At 44.5% G+C, this 19656-nt stretch overlaps 1 long non-coding RNA gene across 1 annotated transcript in view; it reads right to left on the bottom strand.

Annotated features, from left to right (window-relative positions):
- Positions 1–19656, bottom strand: part of LOC133215237 (uncharacterized) — a 51223-nt gene that overhangs the window by 9063 nt on the left and 22504 nt on the right. The window contains exon 3 of the long non-coding RNA XR_009726348.1: positions 7858–7921. This is a non-coding gene — a long non-coding RNA (uncharacterized LOC133215237). The remainder of the gene's footprint in view (positions 1–7857; positions 7922–19656) is intronic.

Raw genomic sequence — 19656 nt, 5'->3', positions numbered from 1 at the left:
TATGCTCCAGAACAACACTCTGTGCTTTAAACCAGCTTGCAACCACATGTGAAAGACTCTGCCTTACCTCACACTTGATCTTTCCCCTACCAGATGCATTTAGCCTGTGACCAAGACCTGCATGGCCATGAGATGATTTTGCCTCCTTTGAAAGTCTGGCAGGTAGCTGGGCACCACTCACTGCCCATTTCTCGGAGGCCATGAGTGGAAGCACTGTCAGAGCAGCATGCCTTCCCAGCAGGTACCCTCGGGAGCTGGTGACTGGCAGAAGCTGGGCATTAGAGTGCTTGCCAAATAGCATGCTTGTCTCTCTCTACTCAGAGCCTAGTGCAAACCAGTCCTTCCTGCACAGGAGCCAAATTAAAGTGCCTGCAAGCAGCACAGTCTCACGTTAAATAACCTTGTGTTTAAAACTTCACCATTTTCTGTATACCTACAAGTCAATGCATGCCTACATACAGACATACACATTTCTACATTTTAAGCCCTTGTTATATTTTAAGCCTTTGTAAAGGCTTAAAACTTAGTGTTTTACTAAGTACTCAAGGAGGAGAAATGGACTGGAGATACCAAGATAGAGCCTGAGGCTTGCAGAGGCTGAGCTTAAACTGGAAAGTCTGATAAGACAGCAAGTTGGGGTGCAAATCCGTGATATTTAATGCAGGAGCAGAACAGAGCTCAACTTACTTCATCCATGCCTGTGCAGATGCAGCCCTCAGTGCGAGCTCAGTTTTCACTGCCCCTCTTCTAGGAGTACACCAAGGCCTCTTTCCACCCAGGTACCTGGTGGGCAAATGCTGCTGGTCTGATGGAGCTGCTGCTGGCCCTAGATCTCAGACTGGAGAAAGGCTGCTAGCCTGTGGTGTGCTACCTGGTAGGGCCCCATGTTCAAAGCCTTGGTGCTAAGGAGCAAGCACATTGCTTGATCTTAGCAGGTGCCCCTCAGCCACACAAGTCCGTATGGCTCTGCCTCCCATGTTGGGAAGGAAACAATGCTGGGAGCTACTCATCTTGTGATACTGAGCAGCTTTGTTACTGTGCATCTCAGGCACCAGCAACCTGTGTGCAGTACAGGAAGATGAGGAAGATGAGGAGAGCACCCAGCACAGGTCATGCCAGTGTTTGTTAGTTGATATGATCAAATGGTCACTGTGGCTCAGTGTTTCGCAGAAATCTCAAGTTAGGTCTAGAACTGCTATATATTTTGGGTTTAATGCACATCATCATTGTTTATTTTTCCCAACTTGTAGACCTGGATACAGCCTAATAGAAATACTCACTGCTAATACTCTGGACTTCAATAGAGTCCTGTGACTGTGGAACCAGTTAATACTGCTTACACAGTGATAGTAAAAGGGGAAGCAAAGGCCAGCTCAGGACATTCTGTTGGAATAGAAAACCACAGCAGTCACCTTACAGAACCTCATGCAGTGGCATCTTCTGAGCCCAGCTCCACTGTCAGAGAAAATTACATTACGCTGATATTTATTTTGGCAGAAAAAATCTGGTTTACACACAACAGTCCATAGAGGTCATTGAGGCCAAAACATATCCCAAGGCCCCACATAATGCTGAAAGCTCTAAAAAGAAATGAGAGCAGACCATTTCAAGCCCACTGACAAGGAAGGGAAAAAAGTGTGTCAGCACATGAGTTAGGAAGTAATTGTTCATTTAACCTGGTATATGTTGTGTGAGCATAGGCACATTTCTTGTTTCTTCAACCTTCCTTGATCTTGGGTCATTTGCTTATATGGCCACAATCCAGTTGCACAGACTGTCCTTGCAATTGGCCCACATTCAGCTCCCACTTCAAGCAGAAAACCCCCTCAACTCCTGAGCAGCAGACAGATGCCATTCATGCATGCACACCTTCCCCATGCCAACATCTTTCCCACACCTTCCTTGATACCTTGGCACCTGCCTGCTCTGGATCTGGTGCTGACCCCCTCTGAGTGGGGCTGGCTCCCTGCCATTCCCCATCTGGAACCAGCTCCACCAGGAAGGCACTGGGAGCCCTGATCTGTTGGGCCACACATCTTCAACCCTCCTGGGAACCCTGATCCATTGGGCCACACATCTTCAACCACCCCCGGATGGTTCCCAGGCCTGAGAGAATATGTGATTTTAGAGATACCATGAGCTACATAACTCTGTGGGTATTCACATGGTCAAGATGTTCAGTGACTCCATGGAGATGGCAACGGCCTCTTCCCAGCTTTCCGAAATCAGCAGGAACCTTCCCGTTGACATTAATCTCAATTTAGGAAGGCAGCTAGGGTGCAATTAAATACAGCCTTGTGGGAAGTGGCTCTTGCGTACATGCCTAACTTTAAGCAAGAGCTTAAGTGCTGTTCTGAATAAGGATGATTTCCTGAACTAGAGCCTCCACTGGGAGCTGGAGTGGATCCAGAAGAAGGTTATTCCGGGTAAGCTGCCTGAGGGATTTTAACAGATAATTTTGTGCATCTATATAGCATGCTATCTGGAGAAAAGGAAAGTAATCTTTTAATTGGATTCCATCTGATTAATGAACTCTCCTGGATCTCCTAACATCCAGCAGTTTATAAACCATATTCTGGCATCTCCGTTGAAGGATCCAGTAGAAGCTAAAGAGCTGATTCACCTTAGATTTCAAAAATACTGTGAATGTGGTGGCCAGGAATATATGCTGCAAGCATTGTGGCATGGCATGTACATTTATCCCACCAAAGTAATGGAAGTATGTTTTGGTACTGCTTTCTTTTACTTTCAGGACTATATAATGTGTGGATCTTCAAAGCACTTTCTTGAGAAGGACGTGTTTAGCATTTCTGCTACTGCCTCTCATTGGCCATTTCTGAGATGAAAGAAAGACAGGAAATTACCATTTTCACAGAAGTTCAGTCACTTTTAAAATAAATCAGATTTTTCACAGATCTGCAGACCTGCACAACTGGAGTACACACACCTTTTTGTGTATATGCAATTGTTGTGGTTCATGTAAGAATGTATTCAGAAAATTTCCATCTCATGGCAGTAGCTTACCCTGCTTGTCCATTGACCTAGATCATTCAGAAGTCTCATCATCTCAGGGGGGTTACCACAGTCCCCATGCTGGTATCTCCTGGATGGGGATGAGGCTGCCCAGAGCAGCATGGAAGGCACCAGAGTACAGTAGTGCGCTGGCTGCAGGCAGCAGGTCTGCACTCAGTACCATGAGCTCTCTAGGACAAGTGGTAGCTTCATATTCCAGTCTAATGTGTTGAATCAAACTCCAGTTTTGTGCTCTTCTGCAGGGCTTACCATACCTCATGCGCTTGCAGTGCAGAGATTTACTGTTACCATCACTCTGTCTCCATCACCAGAGATAGCTATGAGCCTCATTAAGTGCAACCCTCCAGCCCCAAAACAGCACTGTACTTGAGCTTGGACTGGTACATTCAACAACGAGCAAGGCCCACATAGTGGATGTGAACTAAGGGACCGGATGTATCAACCATACATCCATATGTATATCAACCAAGGTATCCATATGATGGAGGAGTCTTAAGACATTCATGTGCAGCATGACTCTGAGTTATCTAACTCAGTGAGAGTGATCCAGGATCTTAAAGTACTTACTGCTATTCTAATGGCAGAAAACCGAGTAAAAGGTTCCTAATGCAAATTGGTTATAATAGACACAACCAGATTTGAGCCCACTAATATTAAAGGGAATAGTCTAGATTCAAGTGGGGTTTTATTTGTCTGTTTGTCTCCTCCTTGCCTGCTCCAGATGCTTTAAGAGCTGACAAACTTCAGCTTGTTGTCCTTGTGCAGCAGGGAATCAGTAGACTATAAGGGCTAAACTGCTTGCCTGGTTTTGCACATATGTGTCTCCATTGAAGTTAGCCTAAAGGATATCCCAAGTAAAAAAATATCATGCATCTCTCCAGTGACGTAATTCAGGAGCCTTGCTTGACAAGGATACACAGCTGACCTTTCTGACTGCAATTCCCTCAACTCAGACAGGGTTCAAAATATTATATCCAGACCTGGATTCAAATGCTGCAGACCATTCATACATCCGTTTATCTGTGTAAGAAGCTGAACTTCAACTGTGCAGGTTCCTCCATGTCAACATATTCACTTTTGACCTGAGATCTAAGTTCTGTGTCATGAGCTCACCTCTGATCCTAGCCTGCAGTGAAAAACAGAGGTTCCTTACATAAAACTGAACCTCTCCCAGAAGGACCCCAAACATTCAAAATCCAGATGTAAGAATGTGGATGGGTTGGTTGAACTAAAAAAGGCATGTACTTAAGGGGTCCCCATCTCTGGGGCTTCATTTTGCCAGCCCACAGTCAGAATTATATTCTGTGTAAGTAAAATACAAACACAGTTTCTATAGCTCAGGGCTCACCTAGAGGAATTTTGTCTTCTCAGATGTGAAGTCCCAAACCTCTCACCAAGGACAGGCTTTGTCTTAAAACTGATCTGTAAAACTTGTTTTATCCTGCTTTCTCTATTCAAAGTTTTCTATACTTTTGGTAAGTATTCCCCTTATTTCTGAGGATTACCATAAAGCTAATACAGCAGTGAAGTGCTCACAAATGGGTCAAAGAGTGGTATGTCAGTTGTGCATCCACTTATCAGAAGGACCAAAATCCGTGGGGAGAAGGCAGCTCAGATTTCTTACTTCAAAGGCTCCATATCAGTCTACATTTGGCGCACAGCACAAAGCCGTTTGTTTGACCTACAGCTCTGGCTAAACATCATGACAAATAAAAAGGAACATGATTAGATACAAAAATATCTGGGTCACTTTTGCCAGCAAAAGCAGATTTGATCTCTTCCAGAGACATATTTTTCTGTAAATCAGGACAATGGGATGTTCCTTACTTTTTCTCTTGGAGCACATGGGACACTACAGAGGATGCAGGTTCCACCAACTCTGACTGGCATTGTTGTTCTAAAGATCATTTCCTATTTGAAAGTCCAACTGAGGTCTTAATTAAAGAAGTGAAATTTTATCTTTCCCTTCAGGTATCAGTCCAGTAGCAAAGTCCAGGTCAGCATCTTATGGTCACCCAGAATAGGTTCTTCCTAGGTTTTTGTGTATGCAGCTGAAAACATGCAGCTGAAAACTATGAAACAAACAGGCAGGCCAAATAGGAGGAAGTGTTTTAACCAGAAAAGTTACAGGCATTTTGCTTATTTGGCTTGCACTGATAGATTTGTGTCTGGAAGTCTCAAAGACACTTTAACCACAACACCAGCTTGGTCTTACAGTGACCGCTCTTTTTGCTGGCATCTTTTGAGAACCTCTATTTTAAAGCTCACATATCATTTCAGCAAACATCAGAAGATATTTGCTGAAAATACAGATACAGTTTTGCTCTTGTAACTCTAAACAATCTGGAAGCTTCTTGACGCACTGCATGTGGTGTGAGATTTTCTGTAACAAGTTGGAACTTTGATGGGAGCCTTATCTCACCAGGCAGGAACAGCATGAGCGGTACCCTGCAGCATCCCACAGCTGATACAAGGCTAAGGAATTGTAAGAACATGGTTTCTGAAGATGCAGACTCATGGACGCACACTACCCAGAGATAGAGCCTGGCTGCTGGTACAGAGCCGCCTCTAGATATGCCATCCCAGGAGGTCTGCATTTGCAGGACTGCATGCAGTGCTCTATCCTAGTATCTGTGGGCTGCGTTCTGGTAACAGGACCACTATGGACTTGAGCAGTTTGAATGAAAACATTGATTTGCTGACTCTTTCAGGAAAGCAACTGAAAGAGTAGATGTTCAGGCATACTGAGGTGTGTAATACCTTTCAAAATCAGTGGGAGCTAGGAACCTAAATAGCTATGAGAAGCTGAGTGGTCACTGAATGACTCTGTGGTGGGACAAGAAGCTGAAACTACGTCTCCCCAGCTGCGGCTGTGTCTGTTGACCCACTGACTCCTAATACCTTTTGACATAGAAACTGATGTATGAATGCCATCCTCCACAGAACACACATCAAAACACTAATTCTTATACAAAACCCTAGCTTGCACCAAACATTCACGCTATGTGCACGATGAAAGTCTGCTTTGGAGTCCTCACAAATCTGACGGTGTCCTAGAACTGCACTTGCTTTTTTAAATGAGGACCCATATCATTAATTCATAGATGAGCAGAATTTTTAAGTGGTCATTAATATCACATCACAAGTGGCTGAAGCTCACATAATGAGATGAGTAAGGACCAAAGGCTCATCTGAACAGTCTTGGACTTTGTGGAACTGGAGATCAAATGCTGTGTCAGGAATCATTAATAATGGATTGAAACCAACTACCCCATGTAACTGGAAGAATTCAGAAGCTTATAGTCATCTTTGCAACAGAACACTATTCTGATTCATATCACTCTATCTGAGCTTTTCTTGGGATAACTGGAACCCCAAAACAATGTTCCTGGTAAATTTTAGAGCACCTTCAACTCTTATCAGGGAAATACATGAAATGTGTGTGCAGAACCAGGATCAAAATTCAGAGCCTAGGCAGAAAACAGTAATTCCCTTATGAAATCTAGTTGCCTTCCACCCCAGACTAAAACATTTCATCTTACTCTTGCAAAGGGAATAGACTCTCAGGCAGGTGGCTGGGAAGAGGGAGGAAGGAGCCCAGGGACAATCTGCACAGTGCCTGGGCTACTGAGGAGTTGTGAGATGGGTCTGTCAAAACCTCATCCAAACCTAAAACTTTTGACAAGCTGGTGAACTCCTTGTTTTGCTGCTGTTTCTTCAGCTAGCTGTCATGGTGACAACGTCAGTCTACAGACAGGGCACTAATGAAATACTCTTGTATTCTGGACAGCACTCTCCCTCTGCCCCTACCACTGGCTGATGCAAGAGGAGCATCATGCATTTTCATATGTGTGCTCCCCACAGGAGCTCCTGAGCACACATATGAAGAAGTTCAGAGACAGACTAACCCAGACGTTAGCCCGTGGACATCAAAACAGTGTTCCTCCTCAGGGCTTGCTCTAATTCAGAAATCAGGATAGCAGCACCTGCAGCAGGTAAACACACACGTGGGCTTGGCTCACTTGAGTTAATGAATAATAATTTGCTGACACAGTAACACATGAGCATCCCTCCAGCTAGATGATACGCTGTAGGGAATCAGTCACTGAACTTCAGGTTTGGTGCATACATAGTCTATGTATGAGGTATCCATTGAAATGGAGCCTGAATTTAGGAGACTGCAATGCACTGAAGAAACTCCTGTAGAAGGGCAGCTGCAGCTGTACAAGCTTGCTGGGAACACTGCAGTGTATAGAGGAGAGCATAGGAATAACTCTCCTGGTTAGGTTAATGCTCACAGAGAGATGCTTGTACACGTGGGGTTACTCAGGAGGCAGCCGAGCCTAGGCTGGTATCATTTACAGATGGAGATAGGCAGAAGGAGGCGTGATTTACACTGGCTGAGACGCACTTAGCCTTTCCTCTGCATCCAGCTGAGCACATTGAGGACAGCCAGGACTCAGTGCAGAAAACTGAATCAGTATTTTAACTCTTTGCAACCTGGTCAGCATTTGAGCTTGGCCACCCAACAGGCTGGCGGCGAGGGCCAGATAACCATACAAGTTGGCACTTCATGCTTACTCGCCCACGGTGACACGCACGTTGGTCTTTGCTCTTGCGCTCTGCCTACACGCAGCTAAGGAGAAAGCAAGCCACGGGCTCAGCTCACCCATACCGGGTGCCGTTTTCTGCAGCGACCACACAGTGTCCCCACAGAGCTGTACTTCCATCCCTCCACCTACCAGCAGAAACGCGTCCAAATGGTAGATCATCTGCATGCCCATAAATATACCCCCCTCCAGCGCTGCTCAACCCCGTACTTACATAGTTAGAGTTGGCAGGAAAATGATTCTGACCTTCAGTTGCGACCAGTCCACTCAGTTCAGGCCTGGTGAGGCGAGTACGGAGAGTCATTAAAAAACCCAACAAAAAACAACAACAACAACAAAAAAAAACAACCCTCCAACAACATGTAAAGGTCAAAATTCAAGGTCTGCTGCTCATTGCTAAGAAATAACACCAGAAACCTCCCTCGTTTGCATAATATATTTCATGCTGAGACCTGAAACATACTGAAAACAAAGGTAAGCAGTGTTAGCCCCATTTCACAAATGGACAAGCAAGCCAATTGCCAACTCCTCACAAAGGTGCATAGCAGACCTGAACCTGATTAGGCTCAGGTCTATCTAGGTTCACCCTACCGGACCACACGCCCAAACCCATGCAATAAGTGATAATGTGGGGTTTTGTTTCCCTCTGCCCTTAATATCTCCCTGTCCAAGGGATGGAGGTAAAGCAGTTCCCACCTTGCCATCAAGCTAGTTCAGCTGCCCCTGCGGGGTGGGAGCAACCAACCTCCCTGATCTCCCTTGGGCACACAGACCTGAGAGCACCCAGCACATACCAGAAGCTGGCCTTTCAGAAGCACCCAGCCCACTTCAGCAACGTTTAGGACACCTCCATATCTGTGTGACCACAACAGATATGCTGTGCATGGCAACAGCACTGCTGGAACACCAACATGTATCCAGAAGTGTAGAGCAATGTGGGCCATGATACTTTACCAGCCTTCCTTATCCCTTCAAACACAGCTTGTCTCTTCAAAAGCTAGGCACTGTGGGTAGGACACAGGGTCCTCTCAATTACATCTCTGCATCACCTGACATCTGAAGGTGGGGCTCTGGGGCCCTATAGGGCCCACGTAGCTCTCATTTAAATGGGGAGGAGAGGTATGGGGAAAGAAATCCAATGTAGGGCTATGATTTCATAGAGCAGAGCTGCAGTATCCATGTGATACAAAGGGATCCCTGGCCAGATTGGTCACTGGGGGAAATGCAAGTTGGAGAGCAGTGCCAGGCAGAGGAGAAAAAGTTACAGGATGCTTTCAAGAGCAGGAGCAACCATCTTGAGATGGAGAAAGATACTTCTTTGAGTATGAAAATTTTCAGGAAGCCCACAGACAGGAAAGCTGATAAGAGACAGATAACTCCTCACCCACCAGTAGGTTGCAGCAGATTCGAAGGAAAACTCGCAGCTGTCATCAGAGAGGATGGCAGTGACATGTCAGCACGTGCATGTGACAGTGGGCCTTATCTTGCTACGGATGCATCACCAGCCTGGCAGCAATAGTCACTCTTTGGCTAGAATCATTGCTTACTGGCAGCAAGCTGTCTGCACCTAGGGCTAGACCACCAGCCCTACCTCATCTAGGTACCCATGTCATGCCTCCACCTACCAAGGTCACACCACCAGCCACCATCAGTCAGTCCATTTAGCATCAAGGACCCTTCTGCTAAGGAGTCACCAGATGATGCTACCATTTTTGTTGCTCAGTCTAACTTGCTGAGAATTCTCTTATTCCTCAGGATGACCCCCAAAAATACCACCATGAGCAGCAAAAGAAGGGAACCAGTGAGTCCAGTTTTGAGCAATATAACTTCATGTTGGTGGATCATAGTGGAGGAACACAAGGGAGAGCTATGGGACACAGCCTTGTAGCCCTAGCTGCGCAAGTGGAAAGCCAGAGGAAAAGCACTGGGTATCTGATCCGAAAACCAAATGTTCACTCCCTCCTTTACCACATAGGCTTAAAGACACAGCAATACATGGACTCCTGCCCTGCATCTGCCATCCTAGTGAAAAAGATTGTCATATTCAGGAAAATCATAGCTGCCCTAACCTCCCTTACCCAGTGCAGTCAAGTTGCCCTGCACAGTTTCATTACTGATGGCACAGTCTGATCACTGTGGGCAGTACATGTGGATCCGGGCCTGAACTGTGGAGAAACCCTGCATCCTACCCTTCCCAGCAGACCAACAGGTGAAAGTTTGACTGCCAGAAAGTCTATTGGAGGCCATGGAGTAAATTAGAGGGAGCAAGCAGTCCTCAGGTCAAGCGGTACCTCATGCAGCAACAGTGACCATGCAGAGCTGGAGGACAGCTATCACAGAAAATGCCTGCCAGAAATCGCTTAGTTGCACTGAGAGTCCTCCTAGTGGAAGGCTTCTACAAAATCCAATGGGATTGTTTCATTCAGGTCACCCATTCCCCTACAGATCAGATCAGATCTGCTTTGATCAGGTCAGTCCAACAATGTCCTCCTTGAGGGCCCCTGTCTGTGGCTGCAGGAAGTCAGTCAGTCAAAGTGGTAGGAAGCTCGACCCTGTGTCCTCAACATCAAGGCTGAGCCCATAGACTAGAGGCAATCAGGCCAACAGGGTCAGAGAGTTCCTTGAAATGGGGCCAGTGGGGTAACTGAGAGCCCTGGGGCTCTTTTTCAGCTCTATTTTTCCTCAGTCCTCTTGGTTTTTATTGTCTTTAGGGAGAGATGCCTCGTGCACCTTCTTTTGCAGGCTGTGATACCACAGACTTTAGCAAGCGGAAGAGCAAATAGCCCTTAGCCCAGAACTGCTGCCATGAATAGCTGGCAGAGAGATCTGAGGTCTGACTTATAGCTTGTTTAAGAAGAAAACCAGGCCAGCATGTGGCTTGTGATAATGCTCCCAGCCTTTCTCCCAGTATCGTGACCCATCTCTTCTGGGTACAGTGAATATGAATGACTCCAGGATTGCACACTGCCCCGGTGATCAATGAGGAGCTTTCTTCTCTGCATATGCCTCATGTGAGCTGCTTTTGCTCCTGGTTAAGCAAGGCCTGCAGGGTGCATGCAGGGCAGGGGGATCTCTGTGGCAAACCCGCTGCTGCTATTGGTCCTGTCTGCACGTTCTGCCTCCATGTACCAAGCCTGGACTGTAGTACTTGCAGCTGGAGTTTCTCGCAGCTGTGAGTTGGTCCCCAGAGTAAGGGGCGGCGCAGGGAAGAGAGGGCTGATCAGCTTGCACATCTTTCCTGGGGCTGTGCTCCCTTCATGGAGACAGTGGTCCCAGACATGCAGTATAATGGGAGCCAGCTTTCAGGAATTTATTGCCAGAAGCTTCTCTGTGTGAGGCTGATGCAGATTGCTGTCCCTTGACCACAGGAAAAGGCTTCACACTTGTCAGCCAGAAAGGATTTTTACAATGCATGCCTTCCTCTGGACAAATTGACCTGTAGAAGAGTCCTTCCCTGGCCCTTGGTGTTTCACCTCATAGATGGAGTACCCTCCCCACCATGTCCCATCCCTGTCTAAGGCTGAGCAGCACCAACTGCTCACATCTATGATGGGCTGGTGCGGAAGGTGTCCCAGCTCTTGCACCCAGCTTATCTCCCAGGCAGCTCTCAGGCACACAAAGATACACTTGGCAGGAGCTAAGGATGTGGCTGAGCTCCCCATGGTCATTTGGGTGCAGGCTGCAGAGGGTCACACAGCACTGATAAAGATGAAGGTGAAGATCATGACATCGTGGAGACTGGTATCTTGTGTCAACAGTTGAGAGAGTAAAAACGTGGTGTGGGTGGTGGGCAGAGAACTTCCAGGAAGCCCTAGAACAACACGCAGAGTCAGGCATTCTGATTGGGGTGCTCAAGGGCCACATAGAGTGACCGAGAGGCACAGGTACAACCAAACCTTTTGTGACTGCATATTCAGGGGACACTGTAGGACATCACACATCCTGCCTATGAGCTCAAAAAGGGGGAAGATGCTCTGCTATGTCCTGGACACCAGGAACGGAAGAGTAATACACCCAGAGTATGGCTGTGTTGACCTCCACAGTGATACTGGCCACACTGCTGTAATCTGCTGTGCCACACACATATCAGATTGCAGGCCTGCTCTGCAATGTGGTCATGGGATCACAGGATAACTCAGGTCATAGATGACTTCAGGAGGTCATCTAGTCTAGCCTCACACTCAAGCATGGTGAGCTTTCAGGATATGCATGAGGCAGGTAAGTTGAGACTGAGGGGGCCTTGACTGGGTATTAAGGGTGGCTTGACTGAAATGCTGCAGAGATGTATGGAAGAAATGCCATAGACTATGGAATGTCATAAAAAGAGACAGATAGGGTGCTCTAGTTCTTTATTGGAGCATCTAAAGAGCAATGCAGATACAGCCAGGGGCTATGATAACAGCCAAGAATGAGGATTTGTTCATTCACTGCTCTTGCTTTGGAATTACTGCAGTAATTCCTAGGGTGCAGTGTTATCAGCACTGTTCTCAGACTAAAGCCAAAACACAGCACTGCACCAGCTATTAGGAAGAAAATTAGCTGTTACGGCTGAAATCAGGACACTTAGTGAAAGCGTTTGGCTTCACGGCTGCAGGGACATTCCCCTCTCCAGTCTCACCATGCACATGCCTAATGTCAAGGCTTCTGCCAGACCTCCTAGCTGCAACTTTTTAGCACTTCCACTGATGAAATAAGCTACTAATTTCTGACCAATTGCTTGTGACTGTTCATTGATGTCGGTGACCTAAAAGTGTCTTCCTAGCAGTAGAAACACAATGTTTAATTTTAAAGCTTCAAACCTTCTCCATGCATGTCTGACTTCCCAAAATGATGACAAAACCTGCACCTTTATCTCACCTAGAGCTTGCAATTCCTCTTGGTCCTGAGCAAACCTACCTTCCTCGGCCTCTCATGTAGTCTCTCTGCCAGTGAGATCTCTGTGAATGCAGCTTGCACTTTCAACAACGATGGTGATCTTTCCGGCTTTTTTGACTTGTGCGTTGTGTGCACATAGCCTCTTCACAGCTTCTAGTTCAGGTGTTATTTCTTAGATTTCCTAATGTGTTAGCTAAGAAGTTGCTCTCATGGAAACATCGATTTCTTTCCTTTTTTCTTTTTAATGGCTTGGTGTTAAACTAAGACAACTTCTTCATGCAGGTAATAATCTAATAACCAGCTGTAGTCACAAGATAGTTACCTCTATAGCCATATTTCATGTAGGATTCAGAAGCTACTACAGCTCCAAGCCCTTCACAGAGATCAGGTAGACATTTTAAGCAGGAAAATTAAAAGTGATGGCAGAAGAAAGATGCTAACTCCTTTAAAACCAGTCAGTCCTTCTTGTTTAACTGGACAAACAATTCCTTTACTCACAATCTTATACACATTTCAAAAGACTGAGTTAACACAATCAGAAGTTTAACTTTAGCATTTCTAGACCCTTGGGAACAGAGGTGTTAATAGAGATCCTGATTTTGTGCTTACATGGGAAAAAAGGAACAGGAAATAGTTGCTGGCAGTTGGGGTGACTGGTTGGTTGTGCTCTTATCCTGCAGGCTGTTGAACACAAATAGCTCCCTATAGACACTGGGAAACATAGAGATGAGTTCAAAGAGTAAGGTCCGTAACATATGACTGAGCTCTCCACTGACTGTGCCTGTCAAATTTCAACCCTCAGCAGATTTGCTGTCGCCCTTCTTAGAATTGTGGTTAGATATTTTTCTTCCCAAGCTGGAAAAAATTTAGGGTTTTTTTCCACTCTCCCATAACATAGAAGTGACTAGATGTCTTTGCTAAAGCTTTTACTCACACAGGCAGATTTAACCTTCAGGCAAACTCCAAGCATGGAAAACTCCATCTCTAAAGGTGAGTGTTTTGGAAAGTTAGGAGAGTGTGAAAAATAGGGGCTATAATGGAAACTATTCCTGCAGTAGTAGGCAAATGATTGTATTACCATATTGGATTCCTTCCCCACAGTGTTTCATGTTTCAAGCCAACCCTGTAAGGCACAGTGCACCAAAGACAAACAGAGCCAACAATGAACTGACCAAAATTCAATGTTATTCCAAGAAACATAGTTGAGGTGAAGTAAGTTATGTGGAATGGAAGTTGAGGTTAACTGAACACAAAGACAAAGGAACTTGTGCAGTTTTGGGTATGTGTAGTAAATACCTTTGCATCTGGTACTAACTGGAGATTGCCATGCAGAAAGTACATACCCTGGGCCAAAACAGTGGTTGGTCTTAAAAATATTTCAATTGTCTTAGAAAACTAAATATTGTTTCTCTAGGATTTGTGTTTGTGTAGCTTCAAGATATTCCATAGGGAACTCTGTAGTGTGCCAATGTTAAGACAAAATTACCCTACTGTCTGAGGCAGAACTGAAAAGTTTAAAAGAAAGGCTCCTTTACCTCTGAGACAAGGTCCCTGATGAGTCTTACGGAGATGGCACTTCTAAAGCTGTTAGTTGAGAAGTATGTGCTCCCCATTCTACCTTTCTAACAGTCTCTTCCTTCTTGGTAGCTGTCTGCTTGATGGCTTTTTTCCCCAAACCATGCTCTCTGCAATTTGTTAGTTTGTCCTCCCCTGTACACTTCTTCACTGAAGGAGAGAGATAGGATGGAGAAGGACTGCAGAGATCCATAAGCAATGGCCAAAATGATATTTCAGATCTCAAGTCCCTTTGAGATGCATGGCTGAACTGAGTAACTTTTTTTTCCCTTTGGCCTGAGGACTCTTGTGTTGTCCTTTCCACTTTGCAGTATTTTTTACTTCACAGTATGAACTGCCTTATGAGCGAAGAGCTACTTAGAGCCAACCATTCTGGGCTTGTACTTAAGACGGTTACCAGGGGAGATGGATCCTGTTAGCTTTAGTATATACAGTATGGAAACCTGCATTAAACTGCTCACGCTAACTAGGCAAGAACGAAACAAGTGTTTAGGGTGTGACTCATCTGGCCAAAAGTAGGCAATTGATTTAGAATAGATGAAATATGCAATATTTTATCTGCTTTTGCAATTTTCCTCTTTACTTCATGGGTCCCCAAGTCCATTAGATTTGAAAGATCCCTACACCATGATCCTGTACAGTGCTTAACTTTCCAAACCTTCCCTGACAGAATGGGAGACCGTGCTTCCTTTCTCACTCTGGCAGGCAGTTTTCTTGCACACTCACAGCTCTGGGCATCAGGCTGTGCATTCGCCAAGTCTTGTTTCTCTCTGTTCTTCAGCCTCACAGGGACATGTGGAAACCAAAGGCAGAACAAAAGAGCAGCTGAGGAAGGGAACAGGACATATGTCTCTACGATGAGAGATCATCTAATACAGAGGTCTCACATGTTCATGCACTCTCAAACTTTCAAACCCACGCTACAGCCCCTTGAGGTGGGTGTACATCAGTGGAGCTGTTCAAACTGCATGTCATGACCTCAAGGATGGCAACAATGAGGTCTGGGGAAACCAGGAGATGTTTGAAAGTCTGTGGGAAGTTTGGGAGGTGTCTTTCTCTTGTCATCTCACTAATTACCCTGTCTTTTCTTGGCACATCTGATTTTCCTGAGTCACCTGCACAGGAAGGACTCCACTGTGCAATAATGGCGCAAGTTACTGCTGTCCTGGGTCCCACTGTAGCAGAAGGGTGGGACACGGGGCACAGCAAAAGGGTCACTTGCATTTACAGTTGCCCATTTCCACTCCTTCCTCCATCAATTCCCTGGGAACATGTAACTGTCCCCAAGGCTGCTCCCTTTTTGTCACACTTATTTATATGTGCAAAGCCTGACATTTTCTGGGCCAATCATGCTCCTCTGCACAGGTTGATCTCCTTGCCAGAGTTTAGTTCAGGATGAACTTTTTGCCATCCATAGTCACTGTATTTTGTTTCAAGGTTGCTGCTGCTCCCTTCGAATGGGGTGCTGTCATTTCAATGGTGGAAACACCTTTTCTCCTGGTTCCCAGTGCACAGCAAGGGGGGTAATAATGGCTGGGAGCAGCTGACATTTTCTTCTCTAGTCTTCACCTGGGTTTAAGATGTGTGTCTTTTCCCTTGCAAAGGCCAAGGAGATCTTGTCTCACAAATGAGTATGGCTGTAAGGTCTTTGAGGTCAATGGACTGGCCGTACAAAAGATAAACCAGAATCAGATACTGCATATAGCTTGTCTTGCCCCTTTTCCCTGTCTTGGACCCAAGCACCAGTGTCCTGACTAGCTGCCAACTGCACATCTGTATTCCCCTATGCCCCTTGAGGAACTTGCCCCCTTGTTTCCATGAGCGGATAACATCCCGAGACCTCAGGAAAGCTGTGCTGGCTGGGTGAAGTGGAGAACAGTAGAAGCCATCCTGTGGACCAGGTTGTGAGGGACTGGAAGGATAAAGGGCTGATTCAGCTTCACAGTTTGTTGGTCAAGGCCAGGCTCTGCTTACTCACATCCATGCAAGTTTGTGGGATCCATGAATTCGGCACAGCACTGTTTCAGTGAGGTGCAGGACATAAATATCTTGGTTTAGGTCTGAAAAGACAGATAGAGGGTTTCAATTCAGTTTCAGTGCTGCAACATGAGCTTCCCCAAGGAGCATGTCTGAACCTGGAAGAGTTGGCTCCTGCACTGAAAGATAAAACAGTGAAGAGCTAACATGGCTTATAATGACTTGACTGAACCCAGATAATAATTTAAAGGCTAGTTTCCTGTGAGCCCAGCTGCAAGGGACTGTTGGGATGCAGCACATCAACTTTGGCCCATCAACACTGCAGTTATTCTGAAGCTATCTGGCCCACATTCACTCACTGGTTAGCTCAGCCATTTCTGAGCTCAGGAAAATGCCAACCCACCTCTGCCTCCAGTTCTCAGAAATGTTAGCTAAACAAGACTCAGCATTAAACTGAGAGTAAGACGAAAATAGAGCAAGGCAGGGAAAGGAGTCTGCTGTTGCAAATCGACTAGAAGGCAAAGAAAGCTTGATCTTTATAAGTGTTTATTATGAAAACTACATGTGATAATGTATGAACTTTAAGAGTTTAATAGGCGTACTTCTGGCAGATAAGGAAAAAAAAAACAGGTTCTGCTTGTCACAGTAACTCCTGATGCCAATTGCACATTACTGAATTCCAGAGAAATACTTGCACAGGTAATTATCAGTGAAAATAGGGCCATGTTAAGAAACCCACCATGTGAGAGTACCAGATCCACATGCTTCAAGTTTGCTCACTTTCAGTCGTGTCCATTGACGCTGTGCACACTGATCAGATTCTCACCTGAATACTTTACTACAACTTTACATTGTGAATACCAATAACCACTCTTGTTCTACCCACCACAGACTTAAAATTATACCAATGCTATACCTACTGTAAGCAAAGGTAGATAAAATTATGGTAGCCATGATATACTATCACTTTCTGGGGAGACTTTGAGGGCCATGACTTGTCATGGAAACATTTAATTCCCTATAATTTTTTGTTAGCTATGCAGCTAACGATCTGTTTGTGCCTTTGAGAAACATCACTGACACTGCTACTACCACAAGAAGGAAAATTAGGAAGATGAAGACAGGCAGACACTTTCGCACATGCATCTTTACCTTCACACATCTACCTTGTGTTTAAGGCCAGAAGAGCATGCTGGATGTATAAAGGTCTGAGGTGCGTATGGAATGTGTTTACCTTCTGGAAATCTCTACTGTCTGGAAGCGGAAAGTCATAATTTTCCTGCTTTTTTACCACCATTTTTATTACACTTACAGTGGCTCTACAGCTGGCACAATTTAAAATAATACCATTTCCAAGGCATGACAATGGTTGTGGCAGTTCATTGCTGCATTTCTAATCATCTCATTTTGCCCTGCATCTACATGATTTAGAATTCTCTATAGTGCTATATAAATGGGTCTCCATTAAGTAATCCATAAAAATCTTTTAACCTAAGGTCAATGTTTGGCTTACAGTGACTATATGTAAATATCATTAGTGGGATTCTGAATTTTGATTAATCTATTCCATATAAAGTAAACTCACTCTAATTTAATTTGTTTTAACTGTAGGCAGAGTATAAGATTCACGTTTCTTCAGTAAAACTGAGGGGGTGCGAATGTGATTTGATTACAAGAGTAAATATAAGATCATATGACTGAAAAATTAATAGCTTCCCTTATTCCAATTTAATCTATTAAAATAACTTTAGAAAAGGCTCAAGGCCTGAAACATTTGACTACTATTCCACAAACCAGCCAAACAGCTTAGCAAAGTCTCCTGGGGAAAATCCTTGATTGACTTTCTGCATGATAACTGAATACTTAGGTTTTCAGCCTATAGCTTTTGCAGCCTTTTCTTACACATTCTTACATATTTTGAACAGCTGAGAATTCATTGGGCTTATTCATGATGAAAAAAAATCTTGTGGATATTTCAATGGAGTGTTTATTGTTAACTGAGTTCAGACTCAGGACTAACTACTGTTTTCTATTCTAGATAAATTCACATTGAGAATTGGACAATGTCACAACTGAGTCCCATCAAACAGATCCCAATAGATCATTGAGATTTGGTGAGGAAAGATTTGTCTATAAGGAAGTCTTGAGTTAAAAAAATGAAACTCTATTACATCTAGTGAAAAATATAAAGCTCATTTTCCCCAAAAAAGTAATATGTGCAATATCCATTGAAAACTTGGCTTGAAAATCCTTATTGTGTGGGTGCGGAACATCTAAATTATTCAGAGTGTTTGCTGGTGGGAGGTGGAGTGCTATTCCACTGAGATACCACATAAAAACTATTCCAGGTCACTCCTGAAAATTACTCCAGACTAAAAGAGCTAAAGGATCCAATAGTTTGAAGTTTAATTGCCTTAAGTCCTATATGGCTCTCTGTTCTCCTTCACATCCTGTTACCATCTGGGTAATAATGATAATGTAACCTACTGCAGGAGAATGAGTTGAGTCTTTAATGATTTCTCCTAGTACAGTCTTATGCCTCAAAATGTCATGCACAATGCAGTACTCTGGATTGTTCTGGCCAGAGCTAAAGAACCTGAAGTGCTGTGGAGGAGCTTGTGTTGTGATTGAAAAAACACGCCAGTTTGAAGAAAGTCTCCAATATTATCAGTCAAACACATCTTCTTGCCTTTAAATGCACTTTAACAAATTACCAGAATTTCCAAGGTGTTTCTCTGTAGTCTTTATGCCTTTAAGCCATTAAGTAACAGCATTCAGTATAATGGCAACAAGATACTGTGACAGAACAAGGATATGTCTATAGTTAGGGTAAGATCTCCCTAGTGCTGTAGAAGACAGAAACACACAGAAACAAACACAAACCCTCCAGTCATCATTCAACCTTACTGTTGTGATTCCTTAAGGATCCTTTAGCCTCTGACAGCTAATAGTCTGCTGAGGTAGAGCTCCTATGGACACAGCTGTTTCTTTGATGCAAAGAAAAATTACAGCATGAGTAAGTATTGTCAGAAAATCTTGTATGTAATAAAGTACACACTTCAATTAAATACCTGAGGAAATCTTAATGCCTGTCTTATTGTCATGAAGGCTGCCTCCACAGTAGCAATGAAAAGCTGTGTTTGTCCTGTTCAATACAACCCCTTCTCCATTTGCAAGACCTCCAAAAGCATTTCCTGTAAAGTAACCTTTAGTTAATGATCAACTTGTTCAGTATCAAAACTGGGAAAGGATTGTGTTTATTGCTTCAAATTTGCTCCATGCTAATTTCATGCAAACCACAGATGAAAGTGAGCTTCCCTGCTACACAGCCTAGGACACGGGTTATGGATATAGGTTCACCTGTTCTAAGTTGATAGAAAAGGCAATCCAAGATACCTGCAGACACATATACTCAAACACACAACCACTCAAACAGTAGTGGAGGCCTCAAGAATGGAAGGTTTCCTTCAGGGATTGACCTAACTCTTCCTTTCAAACACCTACCTTTCAAATGCAGAACCTGCTTCCTCTTACAAGGCTTCCATGTCACTGTTCGCCAAGAGCAGGGCTCAAGATCTATCTCCTC

The sequence above is a fragment of the Neopsephotus bourkii genome, unplaced genomic scaffold (genome assembly GCF_033783945.1).
Source record: "Neopsephotus bourkii isolate Nb327-2 ecotype Australia unplaced genomic scaffold, CSIRO-AGI_Nbou_v1 NB_962, whole genome shotgun sequence".
Taxonomy (NCBI): domain Eukaryota; kingdom Metazoa; phylum Chordata; class Aves; order Psittaciformes; family Psittacidae; genus Neopsephotus; species Neopsephotus bourkii.
This window is presented reverse-complemented; position numbering and strand designations above follow the sequence as displayed.